Source organism: Seriola aureovittata, chromosome 4 (genome assembly GCF_021018895.1).
Source record: "Seriola aureovittata isolate HTS-2021-v1 ecotype China chromosome 4, ASM2101889v1, whole genome shotgun sequence".
Taxonomy (NCBI): Eukaryota; Metazoa; Chordata; class Actinopteri; order Carangiformes; family Carangidae; genus Seriola; species Seriola aureovittata.
Window position 1 is genome coordinate 27,525,695 of NC_079367.1, and position 25,115 is coordinate 27,550,809.

A 25,115-nucleotide genomic window follows, 5' to 3' on the forward strand; every position below is an offset into this window, starting at 1 on the left:
AACACAGATTATGACTTTTCTGACAGAAAGGATTTCATCAGTTGTTTTCGGCCTCAGGATGAAGGATAAGGATGATGAGTATAGACGCCCTGCTTGCTGTACGATGCAGCTGACATACAGGAAGACACAAAAAACACATTCACTGTTTTTATAAGCGGCTCAGTTTTCCTCTGGGCTTCCCTTGCAGCTGAACTTGACAAACCATATAATCCACCTTTTTTGCCATCGAAGGTGTGAAAAGCAGAGAGAAATAATTCATTCTGTCAATATCTGAGTCTGCTACATGATGTGTGTGTGGCCTCCAGCCTGCAGCAGGCTGTCATATATTGTATATTGTATGTTTTATATACAGGGCATGTCCAATAAGTGACGTATACCTTCATGTCAATTGTCATTTATTATTTAGCTTTGGGCCACGGCTGGTTATCTCATTTCTCTCTTAAATGTCAGTTATGGCACTTATGTTCAGGCCTGTGATAGCAGCGAGATGATGACTGATGCTGCTGACCTCAGGGCAGGGCGGAGCTTGGTTCAGCATCTGTCAAGTCATTTCATATGAAGTGATGTTGCTTTAATGTCACTTAAATACAGTTTTTCATTTAGTCAAACAGACAAAGTGGAGATACTGGAAATATGCAAAATGGTAAATCAGCACTGTAATGTGATTTATTGACGTCCAGGCTATTCAGAGTGAAAACGGACATCAGGGATATGGTAACAAATACCACCAATAAATGTAACACAGACTAGTCATAGAGATCAATAATGTTAATTATAGTAATTTACATGAATTATTTTCTCTGTAGCTCAGCTGTTTTTTGTTCCTGGTTTCAAGAAAATAAAGTGAAATATTGAGTTTGGAGGATTGAACACATGCACACAATATATACATATATTTATATATATAGCTTGAATATACAGATCAGATGTTGGACTCCTCTGACCTGACTGGACATGTTTCTGTTTGCAGCACATCAGTGGCTTTTACACTTCAGAAACTGTTGCTATGTCAGCCGTTCCCAAACTGGGGTTCATGGCAGCTCAAGGTTCCTTGCTTGGACTTCCAGCAGTCTCTGAATGAAGCAAGGAATAATCTGATTTCCCACATGGTCTCCTCACAGTCCTATATGACAACAAATCCTCTGTATTTTTGTTTTCGGGTTGTCTGTCCTTCATGCGTACTTCCCAATGTCCGTCCGTCCCATTCCTGTGAATGTGATATCCCAGTATCACCTTAAGGGAATTTGGCATTAACGTTCACTGGGGCTCAAGGACCAACTGATTAGAATCTGGTTAAAGGTCAAAGCACACAAAACACTTTGCCATAACTCAAGACTTCACACAGCAGTTATGAGAAATTTTACACGAATGGTTCATGTTGTATATGGCAGCATAGTTTTTTGTTTTTCAGTTTACCCTCCGGTCGACAAACTACATAATAGTGAAAGTGTTTGTAATTACCTTAAACTTAGTTTGTACTCTGTACTGCACTGTCCTGTTTCTTATTAGTTGATCCCAGTAGGAGAATTATACTGGAGCCTCATTACTATTCAGAGCTATTTGATACAGACAGGAAAAGCACATTTTAGTAACCTGCCCTATTCATATGCATTTTACAAATAAGCCATCTGTGAGACACACACACACGCACACACACACACACACACACACACACACACACACACATAGTCCCACTCCATTACAATCAGTCTCACAATTTCCTAAATACCACCCCAAAGACACTGTTTACATTTGAATAAATGAGCAGACTTAACATATTTCTGTTGAGCAGAGGAGTAGATGTGATATTTTGTCGAGGAGTGAGAATGGATTAAAGGATCAGATTTCAGGAAGCTTTGTGTCGTTCTATAATCCAGACCATTTGTATTACAACACTGATCTGGATGCTGACAGTCACACTGATGTAACTGTTTAAAGCCTTTTCTGGTCGCTTCTTCTTGAACATTGTTTTTTGGTTCTTAATTTTAATATAATCCCTGTCTGTAAATTAGTAAATGGCACTGTTTTATGTTTCCTCTGTAAAGCAGGAATTGTCAATGAACTTGAAAACAAGCTGCTTTACACAAATTCCCTTAATCATAAACTAGTTTTAACACTGTAATTAGTATTTTTTATCAGATCTTTTTTTTACTGACACTAATGGTAACACACAGTTACAAAACGGTCACAGCAACAACAGACAACACGCACATAGCTACATGCATATACATTGCTGATCAGTGTATACCCACACAGATGATACACTCACCAAGCACTTTATCAGGAACACCTGCTTTCATTCAGGCAATTTATTTGTAATTCATGCAATTTATTTCATCTCCTGGATTTTCACACTCAAGGGTTTTTACTCAAAACAAAAAAAACCATCCAGTGAGCAGCAGCTCTGTGGAGGAAGCACCTTGTGGGTGAGAGAGGTCAGAGGAGAATGGACGAACTGGTTGGAGATGAAAGAAAGGCTACGGTCACTCAGATAACCACTCTTTACAACTGTGGTGAGCAGAAACGCTTCAGAGCGAACAACATGTTGAACCTTGAGGTGGATGAGCTACACCAGCAGAAGACCACGTCAGGTTCCACTTCCTGTCATCAAGACCAGAAACCTGAAGCTGCGGTGGACACAGACTCACCAACACTGGACGGTTGAAGACCTGGTCTGATGGATCTGGATTTGTGCTGAGGCAGCAGATGGTAGAGTCAGAGTTTGGCATCAACTGCTTGAATCTATAGACCCAGCCTGTCCTATGTCAACAGTCCAGGCTGTTTTCTTGGCACATGTTGACCCTTAATACCAGTAAATCATGGTTTGAATGCCGCAGTCTATCTGAGTATTATTGCTGACCGTGTACTTCCCTTAGCGGCCACAGGTCACCATCTTCTAATGGCTATTTCCAGCAGGATAATGCTCCATGTCACAAATAAAAGTCATCTCAAACTGGTTTCATCAACGTGACAGTGAGTTAAGTGAACTTCAGTAAGCTGAATACACCCCGCCCCCACCCCCCACCCCCCCCAAAACACCTTAGGGATGTGGGACAACAGGAGATTGGCAGCTTGAATGTGCAGCTGACAACTCTGCAGAAATGATGCAGTCATGTCACCATGGAGCAGAGTCTCAGAGGAACATTTCCAACATCTGGTGGAATCCATGAGGAACCACCCAGTGTTATATGGTGTTCCTAATAAAGTGCTCGGTGAGTGAATATTTTACTTACACACACATACACAGTTAAATCAGAGTAGGCAAAGAGAACAAGGCAAAAAAAAATCAATGAAAAGATCATTTTCATTCCAAATATGCATTATAATATTATCCTGCTTTATCAACAAAACATTTTGTACTGAACTCATCGTTCACAGTGTCCAATGTGAACAACAACGTCTCAGATGATTAATATGTGAGAGTTTGTTGTTATTATTACCAAGGGCTTTGGGAAATAGTGGTTGATATAAATCAGTATTTTTGACATTTCATAGACTAAATGATTAATCGATAAAAATAAATGAATAAATAATATGCTTGCTAAATGAGCACAACAGTAAATTTAATGCTGCAAAAAAGCATTGTTTTTTTTTTCTCTCTTCTTTGTCTCTTCCTCATTCTTCTTCTTCGACTTGTGATTATAATTGTTAATGCTACTAGTAATAGTATAATAGTGTATTTTAGTGCAGGATGATAAATGGCAGCAGATCTTCTGCATTCTTTATCTCCCTCCTGACAACACGCCCATCTCCCATCTTGTTTTCTTGTTGTGGTCTGGGTGTTGATGAGCTCTTGTCTACAAAGTGCTGATATAACCAGTCTGTCAGTCAAGCCAGCGCCTGTTAAATCCCTCTTCTCAGTCCCATAACAGTCCTGATCTTTCTTCCTCCTCAGCATCTTACCTCCATCTTTCATCAGCCGTTGCTTCATCTCCTCCAACTGGAAATAAATCCAGTGGTCCCCTCTCAAGATCAATAATGTTTTGTAAATGACCTGACCAGTAAACCTGTCTCTCTCATCTTTGTTTGTTTTACATGGCACCTCTTTCATTTAACAGAGGTGAAGCACTAAAACTGTGCATTGATTGTCAGTTAATTTAACGAGACCTAAATCCCCTGTCGTCTTTTCCTGCTTTCATCACCTTCAGCTGCTCCGAACAACTCATTTCTTTATCCTCCCAGAATATTACGATGAAACAAGCTGCTAATAAACCCCAGACTGCATTCTTAAAACAGAATCTTGAACACCGTCCTTTCCTTTTACCTCTCTTTTCCTGTTTCTCAGTTTCCTCCATCTGTTGATCAAACATTATGTCACAATGAATTCAGAAGCAGGTTCAAAGTTTCTGCCTATTTGTCAGGTAGCCTGTTAGCGTTGGGAGAAAAACAGCACAGGTGTTAAATTATAAAAATATTCCTCCAGATGAGGACGCAGAGGAGACGTACACATGTGCAGTGAGTTGATCTTTAGTTTGGTTTTTAAAGCTGCAATCATTTTTTAGCCACTTGATAGCAGTGGAAACAAACTGTGAGCACAACACTGGCATATTATCACACTTTAATCTGATATGAAAAACTTTAAACAGTTGCTTATTTACACATCCAGCAGTTAAGAGTCACGCTGTGTTTCTGACAGCAGCTCCTCCGACCTGAACAACCACAGGTCGTTGTTTTCAACCCTCTGAAACGACCCACAGGAGTGTCGCCTGAAATAGCGCCCCCTACAGCAGCTGGCGTACCAGACCTTGGTTGTCATGGTTACGCAGACTGTAGCGAGAGCGACATACCTACCTCCATTGCTATGGTTACTATAATAATAGTTATGGGTTGGTTAGGTTTAGGCACTAGAACTACTTCGTTAGGGTTCGGATATGCTGGGATTTGGGTCCAAATAAGTACTTCCTCGACATTGCACAGTCTTTGTTGTCATAGTTACAATAATAACAATGTGGTTAACTTTGTCGAGCGGTCATGGATAATAGAAACAAGATAAACAGCTGGTTTCACATGGGAATCAAACAGCGCTCTCCTGTGTCATATCCAACCATCCACCACAGCCTCCTCCTGACGTGGACTTTGTCTCTCTTTATAATACGTCACCACACTTTTCCCTTTGCTCCTGTCATCATTACTAAAACCATTAGATGTCTCCTAGCAACAAAACCTAACTACGAGTCATAATAAACTACGAGTCATAATAACCTGCTGCACAGACAACCTATGGGCTGGTTTTTTACAGGAGGACAGTCTCGTTTCTGGTCACCTAGCAAATGTAAGCTCTGGTTTCAGTCTCTACCAACCCCTGAGTGAAATATTTGGCTCTTTGGCAGCTAAATGCTCCACTATGTTCACCAGCTGCTCTCTAACGTCTTGCAGAATCATCCAGTATGAACAGACTGAGCTGAATAAAACACTGTGCATTAAATGAGTAGCATGCAACACAGCAAACCTGACAAATCATACATTCACAAATAAATCAGAAACAAGGAGGGAATAGATGATCAGTCCCTGGATTCGACCACCCCGCCGCTCTTCCCACACCTCCATCAGGAGGCAGGAGGAGGCTCCGCTCCAGCTCGGAGAGGAGCAGTGAGTTTTCACAGCTCCCTGCAGGCTGCACTCACTCAGCACATGTTCACTTCTCACTTCAGAAAGCTACTTTCACAACAATGCATCACATTGTGCTGCTCAGCTGAGCTCTCCGTCTTCCTGTCGCCCACAGCGTCACTGCCAACTTGAATTGGCTTGTTCCTCGCAGGGTTACAAAGTGAACCTCGAAGTCATTTGCACACCTGAAAAGATTTTTTTTTTATAATCCACCACGTCAGCCAGCAGCGTCTGAGCTGTGTCACTGTGGGTCAAACCATTGCAGCGGCCCGGAAGTCAGTCGGACAATAAGGTTTTTTCTCTCAGGAGTAGACACTAAGCCGGCCGCCTTTGTGTCAGTCAAATCCTTTATGTGTGACATCGTCTCATTAATGACCACAGACACTGTCACAGACTGAAGCGTGCAGCTTAAAGGAATAAACCTTCTACTCGCTCATTAAATTGTTCAGCTGTTGATTAGACGTCATGGGATTGTTTGGATGGATTTGTCTGGGGCTTGTTGACTGTTACAGCACCTTCACAGCATTAGACATACACTGCCTTCATGAAGGTCGCAATCTTGAGTGAACTGTCTGATCATTGGAGGCTGTAGTTTGTGGTGCTGTTGAGTTGTTCAGTTACACTGACAGGAGTTTTTATTCTGTCAACCTGCATGAAGGAGGATTTATTGAAGGGCTGTTGTATTGGACTGCATTAGATTTAGCAAACGATGTACCTAACCTTATGTGCTGCACACTCATCATACTCCCACAGTAATCATGCTTATCTTGTTTCATTCACTTAATAGAAAGCAGCAATCATGGAGGTTTAGTTTCCAAATGGATTTCCACAAAATACATGTGTTGTATTATTGAAGAGGAGCAGATTACTGAGCGGTGCATTTATTCCACTCTTACGCTCTTTCATGTTTGGTGCTGCTGAAAATGAGAAAATCCGCAGCTCAGTGTTTTCATGACTGTCATCAAACCTTCATGAGGAACAGAGAGAGAACATACAGCAGCCCAAACTGATCAGTCACATATGATGCAATGTCTGTGTTCTGTGTAACGACAACATTAGCCTCCAGCAGAGGAACTGGGGTTTTCAACCAACCTCTGTGGATGAAGGATTGCATGAATATACAACGACATGTAACATAGTAAAACTAAATGAAATTAAAGCAGAAGTCTAATTTATACATGGTCTCTCCGATCAGCTGTGAATAATGAACTATCAATGATTCACAGCAGCCTCCTCAGGCATTTCTGTTGTATGAAATGGTAAATATACACTGTATACATTCAAACACATATACATCAGAGTTGGTTTGAATTACAGCCAGTAAATGAATGTAACTGTGATATATTTCACACAGATCCGGTTTAGATGATTTACACAGCATTTTTACACTGACCATGAAAACATTTGCCACTTTGCCACTTTTGTATGATTGGAGGAAGATGGCATGATTACTTTACTCTCATCTAATTTTGTTTTGAACGCTTCCAAATGATTTATTTCTTTAAAATAACATACATTTTTTTGGGCCAGAAACAGCATTTCACAGTGGATATGTTTCAGTTTGTATAACATTAACAACGTGTGTCCAACGTGTGTCCAATTCCTAACTTTACGTTGGCCTGACAAATACTATTTTCCAGTTTTATGTTAGTGATCTTTCTGAAACTGAGGTGTTCAGCTACTCATAACAACCATCCAGCTCTTCCTCTGCTAATTTCAGATGCTCTGGTATAAATAAAACAGAGTTCCTGTGCAGCAGAAGGTTTTTCCTGCCAGAGAATAACCAGACACTCTGTATATATATTTAGATACATACATGTATATATATATATATATATATATATATATACACATATACATATACATATACACACAGTATATATATACTGTATGTGTGTAATATTCATGATGCCTCTGTGTTTGTGCATGTGTGTTTATGTCTGTCAGGGTGGTAATCCTTATCTGATGTATCGGGTTATCTTGTTAATCACTAAATGAAGGCAGGATTCAGTGATCACAACACACACACACACACACACACACACACACACACACACACACATACACACACTATGCCAGGCCCTGCATTAAATATGTAAGGCAAACATGTTGTTTAAAACAGGGCTTCTACTGTGTGTGTGTGTGTGTGTGTGTGTGTGTGTGAGTGAGAGAGAATGTCTATGTGTGTTTGTGTGTGTGTGTTTCATTATTAATTAAACTGCCAATTATTATGCCTCTGTACAAGTGACAACCAGCGGCATCATGTTTTTGGGTTGTTCGTCCGTCCCATTCTTGTGGACGTGATATCTCAGTAACGCTGTGAGGGAATTTCTTTAAATTTGGTAGAAACATTCACCTGGACTCATGGACTGATTAGATTTTAGGGGTCAAAGTTCAAGGTAACTCAAGACTTCCCAGCAATTTGACAGAAGTGGTTCATATTTTCTATGACTCTTGATAAACAGGGATGTAAACTGAAACTGTGGCGGAGGGATACAACCACGAGGCGGTAAGTCTAGTTTTATTTAATTGAAGTGTCAAAAAATTGTAAGCCCATCAAGATTTCTCAGTGCCAAACACTGCCGTCTTCAGAAGTCTTGTTTTGTCTGACCAACAGTCCAAAACCGCAGATATTTTATTTACTTTCATATAAGACAGAGAAAAGTTTGTGAAGCTGGAACCAGCCAATGAGCCAGTGTTTGGTATATAGTTTGGAAAAGGATATATATATATATATATATATATATATATATATATATATATATATAATATTCTGTTGGCTCGAACTGATTAATTAATATAGAGTATCAGATCTGACATTTATTTATATGAAAATATTGACACGTCGCCACTGTTTACCTTCCTCTGAGAGAAAACCTCTCCGATCCAGCAGGATGTGAGAGGATTTCTGCCCAGAGTTCGCAGCAGTTGTGGTGTTCTGGCAGCCGGCAGCTCTGTGCTGTTTGTCACGCTGCTGTGCTTTGAGTCCTGTGCAGGAGTGGGCGGCTTTGTGCAGAGCCGAGCTACTTGTAAGTTAAAAACGCTGTCGTCTCAGTGTGTGTCTGAGCTAATCGAATGCCCGCCACCGCAGAAACCTGTAAACAGCGAGCACGCACGGTGCACGCCCATGCGCGAAACATACATAATGAAACACACACGTGCCAATAAACTCGCACATACATGCACAGATACACACAGAGCATGTATACACAGGCCACAGAGAAGCAGAGGAGGTGACAGATTAATGTGGGAGAGGAAGTAGTGGGTGTAAATTATTCAGGAGGAGTGTGTGTGTGTTTTAGAGAGGGGAGAGAGGAGAAGACAGGAGGCAGATACATTTCTTTTTTTCTCTTTTGGTCAGAAAAATTGGAAAAATAACCAACTGTGGTGCTATGTGCACTTTCTAGACTCTCAGGCTTCTTTCACTCTATAATCCATCAATTCATTCATACACCAATCATTCCATCAATACATCCATCTATCCATGTCTTCATCCAGCCACCCATTGATCTGTGTATCCATAATCAATCCACCCTTCATCCAACAAATCTCCATCTATACATCAATCTGTCCATCATGCTGATCAGGAAACTTCAGCTTTCTGTCTTTCTTCCTGTACCTGCTCATCGACTCTCTTCATCATGATTTAACAACAGGAATGGCAAACATCTGAAGATACAACTTGAAATCCTCCACGAAATCCACCCTGACAGTTTTTCTCTCGTCTTCCTCCCTTCGTTTCCTATTTTTCCTCCCTCTTTTCTCCCTCTTTCCCTCTCTGGAATATGGTTCACCTTGTTTCTGTCTGTCTTTGACAGAGAGTGGTAAGAGAGGAGGAGAGCAGAGGCAGGAAGCCTGTACCTGCACTTCTCGCTCGGCTCCCCAGCTTCCTCTGTCATCTTCCCCCTCCTCCTCCTCCCCCTCCTCCTCTTCCCCCTCCTCCTCCGCCCCTTTGTTTTCTTCCCCCTCCTCCTCTTCCTCCTCCAACTTCTCCTTCTCCTCCTTGTTTTCTGCCCTCTCCTCCTCCTTCGCCTCGCCCTCACCTGTTAAATTGTTTTGTAATGTACAGAGACAGGAGACAAATACAGAGAAAAGATGAAATTGGATCTCTGTCATTGTCTTTCATCATGTGCGTAAAAACACATCATTCTGAATTCCATTCTTAAAACTGGAAGTTTAATACAAAGATTCATGTGTCTGAAATAAGGCTGTTACCCCCTAAATAAATGTTTCCATCTAAAACAAAGGAAGATGGACCATTAGGAAGGAGCTTGTAGAAATGACTGTCAGTTTAGATAAATGCCAGTAATCATAAAAATGTTAAGTTGCATACTTTACTAAATTCAGCAGTTTTAAGACTTGATGTTTCCTTTGAGTTATCAAAAATATTGTTTAAGTTATAATATGTAACTTTTCCGCATTAGAATGTCTAAAAATGACTAGACCTACGTTTTATATTTCTTTATTAGAGTTCATTAGTTATTATTTAGAGTTGTGTACTTACATTTTCACAAATGTCATCATCATCAATTCTCAAACCAGAGAAATCTGTTATTTTAATCATGGTAAATACCTGGCATTTAGTCGCCTGTCAATGACATCATATCCCATATGTGCATTGGGTCGGCGTTGTGGTTTCCTGCCAGAAGCTCAACATTGACTTTTATCTAGTTTTAAGCCACATACGCTTTTTACACCTTGGTGGTTTTCAGCTCTAAATTTGAACCAGATGAAGGATTTTAGTAGTCGAACGTCTGGATCTGAAGTTATCAGAGAAAACAAGCTGAGGAAATGTTAGACAGCTCAGCTCCCAGCTGCTGGAGACGACCTGTCCTGTGTCACTGAAGCGCATCAGTGAAGCTCTGATTGTTAAAGTGAAACTGCTTTCTGGGTGTTTTCTACTGGTTTGAATCCCCTGGTGTGTTTGTTATGGAGAGGAGGACACCTCTGTGGATAATTATAAAAACCTGCTGAACGTCTGCTTCATAAGTTATCAGAGAAACAATCAGAACAAAGGTTGGCATCAATCTCAGCTCCAACTCTTCCCTGAGTCTCTGTCCTCGTGATAGCGTCGCTCAAACACTGACTTCAAATGTCAAACTGCTTCATTCAGTGTTTTGAATCACCGGGTCTGTTTGATTTGGAGAGGAGGGGACCTCTTGGTGAAGACAACAACTCCCATGATCCCACACTATGTCATGACATCAACCAACGCATTCTTTTGTTATTGTTCTGATCGAGAGACCTCTAGCGGCAGAAGTTACATACTGTGCGTTTAATTAACTTTCTGTTGATTGACTGATTCCTTAACGGACCCAGATCAAGCTTGTTGTAAATTAACAGGAAAGTTTTCGTTTGTAAGTCAGCGAGTTCATAAGAAAATAACAGCGGAAATGCCAGTGATGAAGACAGTCCTCATCACACATTCATGCAGACGTTATTAAATTAGATCTGTGTCAAGAGCAGCGAGAGGTCCGATTGGAAAATAAGGAGGCTGGAAGCGGTGACTGCGTGGGGATAGATTGACAGGAAAATAGATGGGAAAGGACAAGAGGCCGAACAGTCCGCTGGAGTGATGAATATACAGAGAAAGAGGGGGCACAAGGTCAGTACAACAACAGACCAACAGGGTGTAATTAGTGAAGAGAGAGTGAGAGGGGAAGCAAAGAAATACATAACTAGAACATGATTAGGAGAGAGACACAGAGGGTGATTGTACAGCAAAAAAACAGAGCACAATGTGGAGAGAGATGTCCCATGAATACATGAACACCCCACAATTAGGAGAACGCAATTAGGAGGAAATGTGAGGGAGGAGAAGGGGAAGAGGCTGCAAGTGTAGCTGTTTGCACACAGTCATCTGAAAAGGAAGAAATGAGTCTCCACAGCGGAGAAGTTCCCTGTTAGTTCAGTGTGAAGAGAAGGTTGCACCATCATTCCGTGCTGCGTGAATCCATTGTAGCGTGAGGATAGCACTATCGCTATAACTATACACTGTAGCACTTCACTGCTAACAGTCATGACTTACATGAGATTTACTGTGTTTCCTGAATGAGCTAGGGAAGGAAGACTTGAAGGAAAGATCAACAGTTAGGAAAGAAGTACGCCAAGTCTCTGAGTAGATTAACACAGATACAAGATACAAAATCCTGTAAACAGCTAAAACACAATGCAAACACTAGAGTTAAAAGGTCCCATATAGTATAAAGGTAGATGCCCATGTCTTCTTTGTCCACTAATACTGAATACTGATCTGATTCCCCTGCTGTCTGTTTCCCAAATTTAAAATGTACCTGACTACACTACAGGTACGCAAGGTAACGTGAAGCCATGGTAACTGTGTGCTGACTGACGATTTATTTCATAAAGTATAACCCCTCACTTATTCAATTAGTATTGGAAATAGTACTTAACAATTTTAACACTTTCCTGATGTGAAAGACATGAACATGATGTTAGGGATGTTGGAATAAACACTGTCCATTCTCCAAGACCTAAGTCCACACATATTGTCCAAAACCATTAATTAGAAAATTTGCCTCAAACGGCTCTACAGTTTGTACAGGATTTGACACCCTCGATTCGGAGGAAGAACTCAGCAAAAAAAAAACCTTCAGTAGGAGAAAAGAAAGGAAGCACCCTCAGGAGGAGGTTCAGGAAAGGACTCTCCAACACCCGAATGTAAACGATTTTTGGAATAAGTTTGTTTGGTTTCTAGAGGGTCGCAGATTTGGAAATGTGCTGCCCTCGTCGACAGGGAAAACACGTTCAGTTAATTAGAGCTCCAAGAATTTATGTAGATGAAATAATGGTTTGTATTATAGTCTCAAGGAACGATGCCAATGGGGAAATAACAAAATAGTTTTTCCAGTTATTTGAAGTGAAGTAATTTGCTAAATACGTTGAGGATATCAAAGGTTTTTAAATCAGTGCCATGTAGAAAGCAATGACTTTGTAAAGACAGAGAAAATCTTTAATCCCTTAATCTTTTAAATTTAAAATTAATAATATAATTAGTACATTTAAATTATGGGGCCCTATTTTCACAATTTAAACAATTTACTCTTTCTCTTTCTAGATATCAGGGGAAATCCCCGCACTTTTACCATGATGCATTTGCTACTTAGTCGTAATGATTACCAAATGATCTCTGAGAACTCCCGTATGTTGGACGTCGATTCCTGGACAGTTGAGTTCACTTGGATGTGGATCAATAAATCTTTTCAAGTGGTCTTGATGCAGTTGTTTGGTCTTCCAGCGTGAATGAACCAAACCAAATGAAGAACACACCACATGAAACCGCTGTCATGGCAGCTGATTGAATGATTTTGAATGATGTATCATGATTTTATTTTTGAAAAGATGATTGATGTACCGGGTGTGTGTTCAAGTCATCTGTTGTGCTTTAAGTGCACATTCTCCACCGTCTGTTGTTGAGTTCACCGTATGTTGATGTATATGTTTCTGTGACACATAGACAAGACTAATGGGTTACGGTGGCCTAGAGAGCTCAACACACAACACAAACACACAAATACACACAAACCTGTAAACAAACATACAGAAAACACACAACATACACTGTTCATGAAAACATGTGGACATACAGAAGACTCACAAAGATCTTGGCTCTTCATGCATGGTAGTGGTAATTATCAACGCATGTGCTTTCTAATGAGGAGTGGAAGGAGAACACAGCTCTGTAGGGGGGAGGTGTGAGGAGTGTTTGCAGCTGGGAAGATAAAGAGGAAATTAACACTCATATGTATGGTGTACTTTTTTTGTCTTCATACAGCTGCATTCGCTCAGATTATGTGCCAATGCAAAACCTTATTTTACATGTATTTGTATTTAATGAGTAGTTTACTGAGAGGTCTTTTTTTCCCTGGTTCCCCTCAAACAGTTGTACTCATTTACATTTTGAAGCTACACAGTGAAACCACAATCTGATCTCTGGACCGCTGAGCAGTTTGGGCGAGTGCTGCAACGTGGCACATGTGGTAAAATATCCCACTCTCATACCATAGCTCCAGACCATAGCTCCCGACCTTAGCTCCAGACCATAGCTGCAGACCATAGCTCCAGACCATAGCTCCGGACCTTAGCTCCAGATCATAGCTGCAGACCATAGCTCCAGACCATAGCTCCGGACCTTAGCTCCAGACCATAGCTCCAGACCTTAGCTCCAGACCATAGCTCCAGACCATAGCTCCAGACCATAGCTCCAGACCATAGCTCCAGACCATAGCTCCCGACCTTAGCTCCAGACCATAGCTCCAGACCTTAGCTCCAGACCATAGCTCCAGACCTTAGCTCCAGACCATAGCTCCAGACCATAGCTCCAGACCATAGCTCCCGACCTTAGCTCCAGACCATAGCTCCAGACCATAGCTCCAGACCTTAGCTCCAGACCTTAGCTCCAGACCATAGCTCCAGACCTTAGCTCCAGACCTTAGCTCCAGACCATAGCTCCAGACCTTAGCTGCAGACCATAGCTCCAGACCATAGCTCCAGACCACAGCTGCAGACCATAGCTCCAGACCTTAGCTCCAGACCATAGCTCCAGACCATAGCTCCCGACCTTAGCTCCAGACCTTAGCCTCAGCTATGGTCTCTGACTTGTCTCTCACTTGTTACAGTATTTGGTGTTTCAGTCGATGTATAATTTGCTTTACTGATTAGAGAGATCATCCTCCAAGCTTTGATGCCAAATCATCACAAACAGACATATGTATTTTAAGTAGCCCACTTTAATTTTGTGCCATATTTTATATTAGAGCGGTGGATTCATGGTGTTCTGGTTTTGTTGGGTTTACATGTGTGTAGTTGTGGTGCAGTTGTAGCCTAAAAGGGGGCAGTGTCAAAAACTGTGTCCTTAAAGGACGTTAAATGGGTCTCAATGAGTTTATTTTCAGCCCCACCAGCAGCACTAGTGGCCCTGGGGATGTCAATGTCAGGTCGGTGTTTATCCACCTCTTTCTACAAGGGTGAGACTTGGTGATCTCCTCATTTTTCATCTAGCATCACCAGAAGGTTAGATTGTCAGTTTTCCAGTGAAATATCTCAACAAGATGGAATGGGACCAAATCTGGTCCAGACATCCATGGTCTTCAGACGTATCCTAATGGCTGAGTTGTACAGTTGCATGGATTAACATAAATTATTTTACAGACATTCAGATCCTCCTCAGAATGAATTATAATGACTTCCCTGGCTTTTCATGTAGTGGCATCATCCAGTCGGAATGTACATTTGTTGAGTGCTTTGGTTTTAGGCCAAAAACCTGCAAAACTAATGACATTGCCTTAAGTCTCAGCTGTACTCTGTGTTTAATTCTAATACCATGCTAACATGCTAAACTAGGACTGTGAATATGGAATACATGAATAAACATTAGATTGATAAGATTGCCATTGTTGCCACTTTGACTATCTACAGCCTCACAGAGCTGCCAGTGTAGCTGCTTACTGTGATTTTTCTACTCCCCAGAGACGTCGGCACAATGAGAGGAAGAATATTTGGTTGACAAATCTCTGTCCCTGCTAGCGCCTCCTCAAGTTATGTAATTCTGTCCATAGTCAGAATCGAGGTCTGATGTTTAATGGATGTCCGTCTGGGCTCCGTAACTTTGCTAACACTCAAGGAAGAAAGCAGAGAGCTGCCACTGTGCTTGATTCACCAGACTGATAAAGAGCATCTGCTCTGTGAAGGAGTAACACTGGCTCAGCTGCCGTGTTTAAACGTCTGCAGGTGTGACTTTTGAATGTTGGTGAACTTTTATGATTACTTACTAGTTCGTGGAGCTCTCACAAACTGTTGTGTTTCCCTTCATTGGGCTTGATCTTGAAGTGTATTTAATTTACAGTCATCTATAGCTGCGGACGCCCCAGCTCTCTCTTTGAGCTCACTCTCATCACTTGATGTCAGCCCGAGTCAGTGCTGTTGACATTTACCTCCTCTGGGTCAGTGCAGGGTCACTATGACTGATGCAGCATAAACAAATTCATAAAGTGACTCCATGGACTTGTCAGGAAAAACGGAATGAAAAACATCACAGTCGCGGCTTCGCTTCCTCTGTGCATTTGAGAAGCAAGAGTGTGACTATGAGAGCAGCCTTCATTTCTCTGCTCAGTTCTTCGCCCTGTGGCTGGGAGTTTTTCAAATAAATTGCGTGGAGAGCTCTGAAGTGTTTTTAAAGTGCTACTTCGTGGCCTTCGTGGATGCATTATGACCATATATGTATGCATGTATACAGCTATCTGTTCTCCTGCCTGTGATCGCAGTCCTCCTTCATCCAGCTTTTATAGATCCATCTGCATCTTTGCTCCAAGTATTTGCATTTACATTAAGGCAGCCACTGTGGGATGAGGATGCAGGACAGGTTTGAAAGTAGATCCTTCTGTTAGAGAGGTGCTTCTCTATCCTCTCAGCTGGATACAGCACTGATGTCACTAACAATAACCTGTTTAATAAACAATGAAATGCTTGCTGTCATTTGCCCTGGTAGATTTTTGCCATGGGAACTGCAGGTTTTTAAGTCAAAACAATTCATATTTATGGATCTCGGGGGATGATTTGAGGAATTGCAACTACAGTATTTATTTCCTATTCTAGACCCTAATTCTGATTACATTCAAACAATTGTCAAACATGTTTAAACAACAAATTGTTAATGATAATAATAATGATAATAAGGATAATAATAAACTCTATTTGTATAGCACCTTTCATACAAGAAATGTAGCACGAACTGCTTTACAAGAAAGAAATGACCTGCACCAAGTGCTTCACATGAACAGAGGAAGTTAGCAATGTAGCTTGGTCCTTGTCCATTAAGGAGGAGGAGCTTGAAATCAGTTCTAAATGTAACAGGAAGCCAGTGCAAAGCAGCTAAAACTGGACTAATGTGCTCTCTCCTCTTGGTTCTGGTTCACAGCTGAGCTGCAGCGTTTTGAATGAGCTGAAGTCTCTCAGTGGTTTTTTTTCAGGAGCCCAGTAAAGAGTGCGTTGCAGTAATCAAGGCGGCTTGAAATGAAGGCACGAATCAATCTCTCAGCATCTTTTTGGTTTATAAATGGCCGTACTTTAGCTGTTTCTAAGGTGGAAAAAGGAGGTTTTTTTTCACCTTGTTGATGTTGGACTTGAAGCTTAGATCTGAATCCAAGATAACGCCAAGAATTGAAACCTCAGGTTTAATCCAGGGCGTCAGTTTCCCCAGGTTATTGAACAGCATTTCTCTTTAAGAGAAATCCATTTATTTATTGCTAGAGGACAGGTAGTAATGGAGTTTATAGCTGCAGCATCATTTGGTTCAGCAGAGAGGTACAACAGTGGCTCTGTCCAAAGGTGACACAGTCAGCCCACCATCACCTCTAAAGCTCACAAATTAACATCGCATCTACTTCATTCGTAGAAAAGCCAAAGTATAAAATCAACAATTTGCCCTGTTTCATAGACACACCAGACTATTTCTTGGCAGGGACCAGTAACTTCCTGGAGTCTCAGCTGGCTTCCTGGCAGCTGCTCCAAGCCAAGAAACACATGCTATCTGTTGCAGGTACACTATTTGGTTTTGTAGAAATCAAACAAATGAGATGCAATGTGTTGATTAGTGGGCTTCAGATGTGCTGTTAGGTGGATTTTATGACTTAAGCTAAGCTCGGTGAACAGAGTAACTGCTAGAATTGACCAGTGCAGTGATCGTGATAATCAAGCCATTTTCATTGAATAGTAAATAGTTGAATACTAAAAGATTCTGCGTGTGATGTTCTGTTGGTGAGCAGATTCACAGAAGTAATCCGTTAAAACACAAGGTACACAGTTTGTAATCCAATGATCATGTTTGGTTGAAAAGAAAGAGAAGGATGTTGAGACTGTGTGAAGTTCTTCCTGGAGAGAGAAATCATTTCCTCCTGTAGATTACTGTGCACCTTTCACTGGTGTGCCTTATCCTCCGGGTCATGATGTTATATACAGTCACACTCAAATAAACCTAAATAAAACTGACTCTATTCACAGCAGAATCCCCAACATGGTGTTACAACATGATTTTCTTTTCATGTCCTCGTTGCCACAGTGACCAACATTCAGATTCAGATTTGAGGATGAGTGTTGATTGATTTTACTTTGTAGAAAACATATTGTCCATCTGATGAAAAACCTGAATGGCTGCAGTTTAGCGGATGTTATTTTCAATATGTCACATGACGTGACCTTTAGAAATACTGTGAGATTTGTCGGTGGGAGAAAAGGCAGAGGGAGGAAAAGGCAGGGTGTGATGGGATGTATGACTGTATTGCACTACATGTAGCAGAGGAAAGACAGGCAGGAGCTAGGCAGAGTGAAAGAGCACAGCGATAAGACAGACAGCTCAGAGATGGAGATTATTTTGTGGTGAACTTTAGTGTCTGCAGTCCTGATGAATGCCTCTGTAACGAACATCTGAGAGTGTTGGCGTCAACCTTTAGCCAAGACCTTTACATCAGCTACAGCCTGAAGGAAGAGCCAGGAGGGGAGGAGAGAGAGAGAGAGAGAGAGAGAAAAAAACCTGGTGTTTAGTGTCACTGACAAGGATGCAGTTCTTCAATTGCACAGTGACACACACCTGAGGACTGTAAAAGACTTTATCTGCTGTGTTTCAGAGAGCATCATACACACATTATACACACCTTTTCACGTCTACAAATATCATTAATAACCAGTGTTAGGGAGCAGTGAATTACATGTAATTAAAGTAGTAGTTTAACTACATTTTGCAGTGGCTCATATGTGCATTGTGATTCAAGTAGTTAAATCCCTTTTTTGCTTTTTTTGTGTATAGTTAACTACAGCAACTACAAACAGCTTTGGGTCATTGTTACCGTATATATTTATATATATGTATATGTCTATGTATATGTATATAGCTTGAACTTTAACTTAAGTCTTAACCCTCAAACAGCCATTTGAAGAAATGATGATAATAAATGTCCTCTCTGCCAAGGTGTAAACCTCAAAGCGATACAAGACACACACAGTACAGCCTGATCTAGAAGCCAATCTGGCACACACACAGTGATTCAAGGTAAAGGAACAGCCTACTAATGATAAGGACAAGGAAACATCCCCTCTCAGATTTGTTTGTGTGTGTGCGTGTGTGTGTGTGTGGAGGAGGGGCTTTATTTCAGCAGATACAAGCTGTATTGATCAATACATGGTGATGTTACAATTTAAAATGAAGCGTTGCAGTTCATTATTTGATCTTCCCACTTTCTCTCAGCTCAGGCTGCTTCCTCTGCTCCTGTTAAACCATCTTTTGGAAGCATCATAGTTGAGCATAACACAGAAACTAACCAGGCAACTATTGTGTAAACACTGGCGCCCTTTCATGCGCGCGGCGTTTACAGCGCGTGCACCGTTCCCCTCGATCCATTGACTCGTATCAGATGAGTTCACCTCCGCCACCAGAACGATAGGTCATCTCTCTGTCCATCTCCAACCAGCCGTCCCTCTCAGCAGATAAAGAGCTATTGACAGAGTGAAGAAGAGGTTCCATTGACCTGTTAATAGAGGTCAGGACCTTGTGGAGGAGGATGGAGGATTTGATCTCTCTATATCTCTGGTTGTTTGCCAAATCAGAGGCTGAGGAAATGCTTTCTTTAACAAACATCTGATAATGTGTATTTAATGCAGCCCTCAGTAACTCATTATTCATTCTCCCCTGATCGGTAGTGTAATGGAGTGTTTAGTGTGGAAATATCCAATGACCACATCATGTTTACCAGACTTTTGCATTCAGGTAAAAACGCCGCTGCAGGATGTAAAATAAAAAAAGCAGAAATATGTTGTAAACCACAGGGTGTTAGAGCAAAGAAAAAAGGAAATAAATGTACACATTAACCTTACTGTTTCATCATCTGTTCAAATGACTGCTATCATAGATTTTGTCCCTGATGTGCACACTGTCCCCCTTGTTTTGCTAGATTTATATTTTGTTGGTAGAAGAGAGCAACCACCTGGTAATAAAGTTGAAAATATTTACTTTACTTTCAAGGAGCACCTGAATGCACCATTATTTTTTTTTTGCAAGGGTAGAACATCTTCTTCTCTTGGGAGGATCAGGTTTAACTCTTCAATTGGGAACTGGGTCAGACAGACCCAGACCCAGTTCTTTTTGCACCAAACATATTTCCATCAGTGACAGTCTCTCTAAGTCTTTCCTTGGGGCTCTGCTGACACCAAAATAAAATATTTTGTTGTGATATTGAACAACTCCTAAAAGATAAACTACAGTACAAATGGCTGAGTCACACATCATAAAAAACTAACACAGATAATACAAAAAGACAGAAAAGTGAACTGCACAGTATTGATACAGGAGTTTTAGTCGTATATTAAATGAATGCTAATAAAAGAACTTTTTGCATCAAATGCTTGATTGTGAATAATTTAATATTTTAAGATTTGATCATTTCTGTTTTGCAAAACACATTAAAAAATCCATGTTATTCCTGCAGCTCTATTGCAGACTGGGGGAAAGAGCTTGTGAAACTGTTTGTGGACGATTGTTGGACGCTAAAACCAAACACCTAAATGAAATCCCTTCAGGTTCACCAGCTCTTAAAAACAGGATTTAATCACAAGTAATAAAGAGTTTTTATGTGGCTGTGGCCCAAAAGTAATCTCTGTCATCATCTACGGTGGATGACTCAGACTCAACAATACTATTTAATAAAGGGCCCGAATCAACCCAATACATCAGCAGCACCGATACATCTGTCTCACCCTGCATCTCTCCCTTCACTCTCACTCTGTCTGTTCTAACGTGACTCGCTGGTGGAAAAATACTGCACACACACGGACACACACACGAACACACACACCTCAGTATGTGTGTGTAATAATGTTTGTGCTCATTATCCGTGAACCCATCTCTGGGGATGATTGCATACCTAGTTAATCTATACAAATGACAATGACCCATATCCCTCTTTTTCTCCTCTCTCACACTTTCTTTAACTCTATCTATCTCACCCTTCTCACTTTCTCTGTTCCTGCCGTCTGTCTGTCTCCTCTGGTTCATCACGCTCTCTCTCTCTCTCTCTCTCTCTCTCTCTCTCTCTCTCTCTCTCGGTCTTTCTCTCTCCCTCTGTCCTTGAGCTGATGTGGGATGTGGTACTCCATATTCAAGCGAGACGTTTGGTGTTTGTGGATTTGTTTTTGTTGCTGGTGTGTGCCTGTGGGAGTTTGCAGTGTTTTGAAGATGCTTTTAGGTATTGTTGCCTCAGTCTTTGCTGCGAAAGGTTTAAAACACCATCAAGAGTGAAAGCCTCTCATCTCTTATTCTCTCTCTCTCTCTCTCTCTCTCTCTCTCTCTCTCTCTCTCTCTCTGCAGTGAGTAGGAGCTCTATGTGGATCAAGAGTTGAAGAAGGAGCACCTGAGACTAGTGGTGAGTTTGCTCTCCTCCCTGCCTTGCATGTCTTGCTTAGATCATACAAGAAATGTCTGTAAATGTGAGGAGAGGTGTAGTGTCAAAGGAGCAGTAAGTGTAGATGGTGTAATGCTGAACACACACTGTGTGGGATCAGATCCACCTTAGGTCACACCATTATACAATATAAATGTACCTTATAGAAGCAGTAGTGTGTTTCCAAACTATTACTATTGAGGTTAGAGTCTGTGCTGTTTCTGGTATTTTTTCACCAGTGTAATTTAGATGATCATCAGCATACGTCAGAACTCAGAGCATTCAGAGAACCTGCTTACGAAGTTGTGACCTCTCGTGATTGACCTCACTTGAAGGCACCATGTGTGAAGCAGCTCGATTTTTTGGACATATTATACAGGGAACCCTGCAGAATTAAAACAGGAGAAAAAGTGGTGGTCTGCTTTGGCTTTTACCTGCTGATGTGTGTGTGTGTGTGTGTGTGTGTGTGTGTGTGTGTGTGTGTGTGTGAGAGAGAAAGAGAGGGAGAGAGAGGCAGTATCTACAGTTGCAGTTGAAAGTCATCAGTGAGACTGTTCTGTACCCGAAAGAGGCAAATTATATGTTAATGTATGTTTGTCACCATAGTAGAGAAGAATGGTTTTTTGCCTCTTAAAACATTCAGTGGCTCCAAACATGTGTTGTTTGTGTGTTTCCCAGCAGGGAAACATTTAAATGTAACACTTAAGATTATGCATGTTCTGTTCACATTTTCTTGCCGTTGGTCCTGCTGCATCTTTACCTCCAACATTTTATTACATTGTGTAATAAAGATCTTACATGATAATGATCTGCAGTTAAAAAGGGGCGTTCACACTCACAGCAATACACACTGCGTGCACACACACACACACGCGCGCGCGCAGAGTTGACATGAAGTATATTGAGATATACGATACAATATCAAAGTGTGGATGCACAGACTTACAAACACACACACACATGCATACACATATACACACACACACACTTGAGTCACACGTGCATGTCAACCAATGACCAAGAGGTTGAAGGCTTGAAGGGCTAAAGCAATGTATTCTGGGTAACAGCAACAGTAATGGCTCATTAGTTGTATCCCACGGCAACCCAGCCAACTGGTGATGAATGGGAATTGTTGGGGGGTCATTATTGTACAGCGTTTTCTTCTGTGCATTGTATTGTGTGTATGTGTGTGTGTGTGTGTGTGTGTGTGTGTGTGTGTATCTATTCTGGGTCTCTGTTAAGAGAGAGGAAACTACAACAGGACTCATATACTGTCTCCTCATGGACCTCCACCACCACTACCCCCCCCCCCAACCCCCACAACCACCCCCCACTCCCCACTGACCACCCAACACCCATTAGCTCATCAGCCTGATGTGACAATGACAGATGTATTTATAGATGCAGTTCGGCAAAGCATGGCACCACTGAATGACCTAACTTTGAGTTATGAAGTGTGTGTGTGTGTGTGTGTGTGTGTGTGTGTGTGTGTGTGTGTGTGTGTGTGTGTGTGTGTGTGCGTGCGTGCGCGCGCGCGTGCGTGTGCGTGCGTGCGTGTGTGTGTGTGTAATTGATGAGGTTGATGACTCTCAGAGGTGTGTTTCCAGTAATAGAGAGCACATGAAAAGGACGTATTACCATATTTCAGGAAGTGAAACAGTGGGGGAGGTTAAAATGTAAAACCTCTGTGGTCTCAGCTCTGACTCTCAACAATGTTTTCCAGATCCAGTATTAAAAATCTCAGATTGTGGATTGTATGATGTCCACATTTGGTCTGAAGATGCATGTTCAAAGTTGCTGTTATTGTTCAGAGGCCATGTTTTTGCTCCTTCATGTGACTGTAGTTGTATTTTTTACAAATTTCAGTCCCTTTTTCTGCAACGGCTCCTGTAATTTTAAATCTATGATACATGTGAGTTTGTTTTTAAACATACTTAAAAACTGTGATCTTATGCTTGAGAGAACCTTTTTCCATTTTCTTTAAGCTCTTTGTATGTCAGAGTTTATCCATGGAGTGGTACATTTTGTTTGGTGCTGGTTAGTTTTTGTGGATGACGCTAGCGTTAGCATTTTTTTCTTATTGTTCAGGTAAGACTATATACAGTATGATTAGATGTTACATTAACCAATTAGTTCAGTCTGTCATGTGCATGTGTCTTTAAAAATCCAACAAAAATCTTAAATCCAAAGAAACACACACACACACACACACTAACCCTACTGGGGAACCAATTTTACTTCTTAGTAGTGTCACCTCCACTGCTTCAGGCCGATGTGCTGTGGAGTGAATTTGAAATATTTCTCAGCTTCTTTTTTCCTTTTTTTTTTTTTATCTGAAGTCAGTTTCACTTTGGGCTGTTTTATATTATTAAGATAACATATGGTAAAGACCAGGAGATCTGGGATCTCTAGGGTGTGCAAGAGCCCATAGAGCTTACAGTGAGACGGATGTTGGAAAAGTAATCGCTAGGTGAGACAGATGCATCTCTCCTGTTACATTACCATCTGTACTGTTTAAGCTCCAGGAGAGAAGAGGAGAGAAGACAAGGAGGCAGGAAAGGAAACAGGAGGGAAAGTAATGGAGGAGAGAGGACACAGAGCAGAGGAGCTCTGTGCAGAAAAAGAAAAGAGATAACAGGAGAGCAAAGGAAATGAAAAATAAAAAATGAATGAATGCTTTTGGACAAAGAGGCGTGATAATATTAAGTATGTGATTTGTGTTTAAGCTGATTCTGTCATCATGCCACACATCTCATAGTGTACACCTACTCAGAGAAATGTTTCTTATAGCTTAATACTTGCAGTGCTTCAAGCTAAATACAACACACAAGATTAATTTTAAGATCCATGTTTCCCATGCTGCAGCGCAAAGGCTGAACAGCAGTGTGAGGGAAATCAAGCGTTGACCTGGAGGCTGCTGAGTCAGATCCCTGAGCTGATCTGAGAAAAGTGTGCTGGGAATTTAAAGAAAATGTTTCTCTATCTTTCAAAACTAATGTTGAAGTGGTTCAGTGAATTTGGAAGTGCTTTAGTGGAGTTCCTTTGTGGGAAGCAGTACAAAAGAAAAAAGAAGGATGATGTGTGCCTGTGTGTTTGTGCTGGATACAATCCTTGGCTGGATAAAAACACATATGCTACAACTTCCATCAATTCACGACTTTTTCACTGCGCATTTAAATTCTGTTCACATCGTTATTCCCGCCTGTCAATGAGATCTGTTGTAGCTGGAAATTAAATGAGGAGTCTAACCATTGGAACTTTGTGATAAATTATTCATGTGGCTTTGCTTCATGGTGCGCCTGTACAGGTGTTAAGACCGAAAACAGAAGGAATCATTGAGTACTGCGCAGAGATTCATCAGACTCTGACTGAACCGAAGACAAGTGGGTGAAAAGTGGCTTCATCTTCATTTAAAAAAGATTAAATGCAATATGTTCTGTATAAACAAAGTCAAAGAGGAGAGGTAAAACAGTCTGAGGGTTCATTCAGTATTTAGAGTTTATGAGGTGAAACTGTGCAGCTACTTCAGCAATGTCAGGGCATCATGGATGTCTTTTTGTTTGTCTTTCACTTTAGCAGAAATCCTCCACATTGACTTAAATCCACCATGTCAGAAGTACTGCATCCATGTTTGGTCATTGCTGCACCACTGGCAGATACAAACAGCCACATATGGCAGTTATCAAGTGCTGTACAGAGGACAATTAAAATAAATTCAATAAGCAGGTAAATGTAAAACAAGGTAAAACAGTAAAAGCAAATATATATACATTAGCTTGCCACTAAATCCTACGCACTGGCCCTTTAAAGCAAAGGACAAATAGTTGGAGATTTTAAAAACAAAAATCATTGAACAAAATTTAATCTAAAATTTTGACTCATTAAGCAGCTTAATAAACTCACGATGTATCAAGTTCCCATGAATGTGTTGCACTTGCAGGTTGCTTTGCTTTCACCCTCTGTCTAGTTCATCCTAGACCATCTCCATGAGGTTTAAGTCTGGAGACTGTGCTGCTCTTCATCACGTGAAGCCTCAGTCTGGTTCTGTTTTGGCTCATTATT

General features: G+C 41.1%; 1 protein-coding gene across 2 annotated transcripts in view; it reads left to right on the plus strand.

Moving 5' to 3' along the window:
- slc8a2b (solute carrier family 8 member 2b) overlaps positions 1–25,115 on the plus strand; it is a 162,625-nt gene that overhangs the window by 68,062 nt on the left and 69,448 nt on the right. Inside the window, exons 1-2 of one of the 2 annotated variants that reach the window (XM_056373472.1) lie at positions 20,805–20,858; positions 20,981–21,035. The gene's annotated coding sequence lies outside the window, so the exon portion shown is untranslated. Of the gene's footprint in view, positions 1–20,804; positions 20,859–20,980; positions 21,036–25,115 lie in introns of those variants that run through there. The other variant, XM_056373471.1, reaches the window with a different exon arrangement.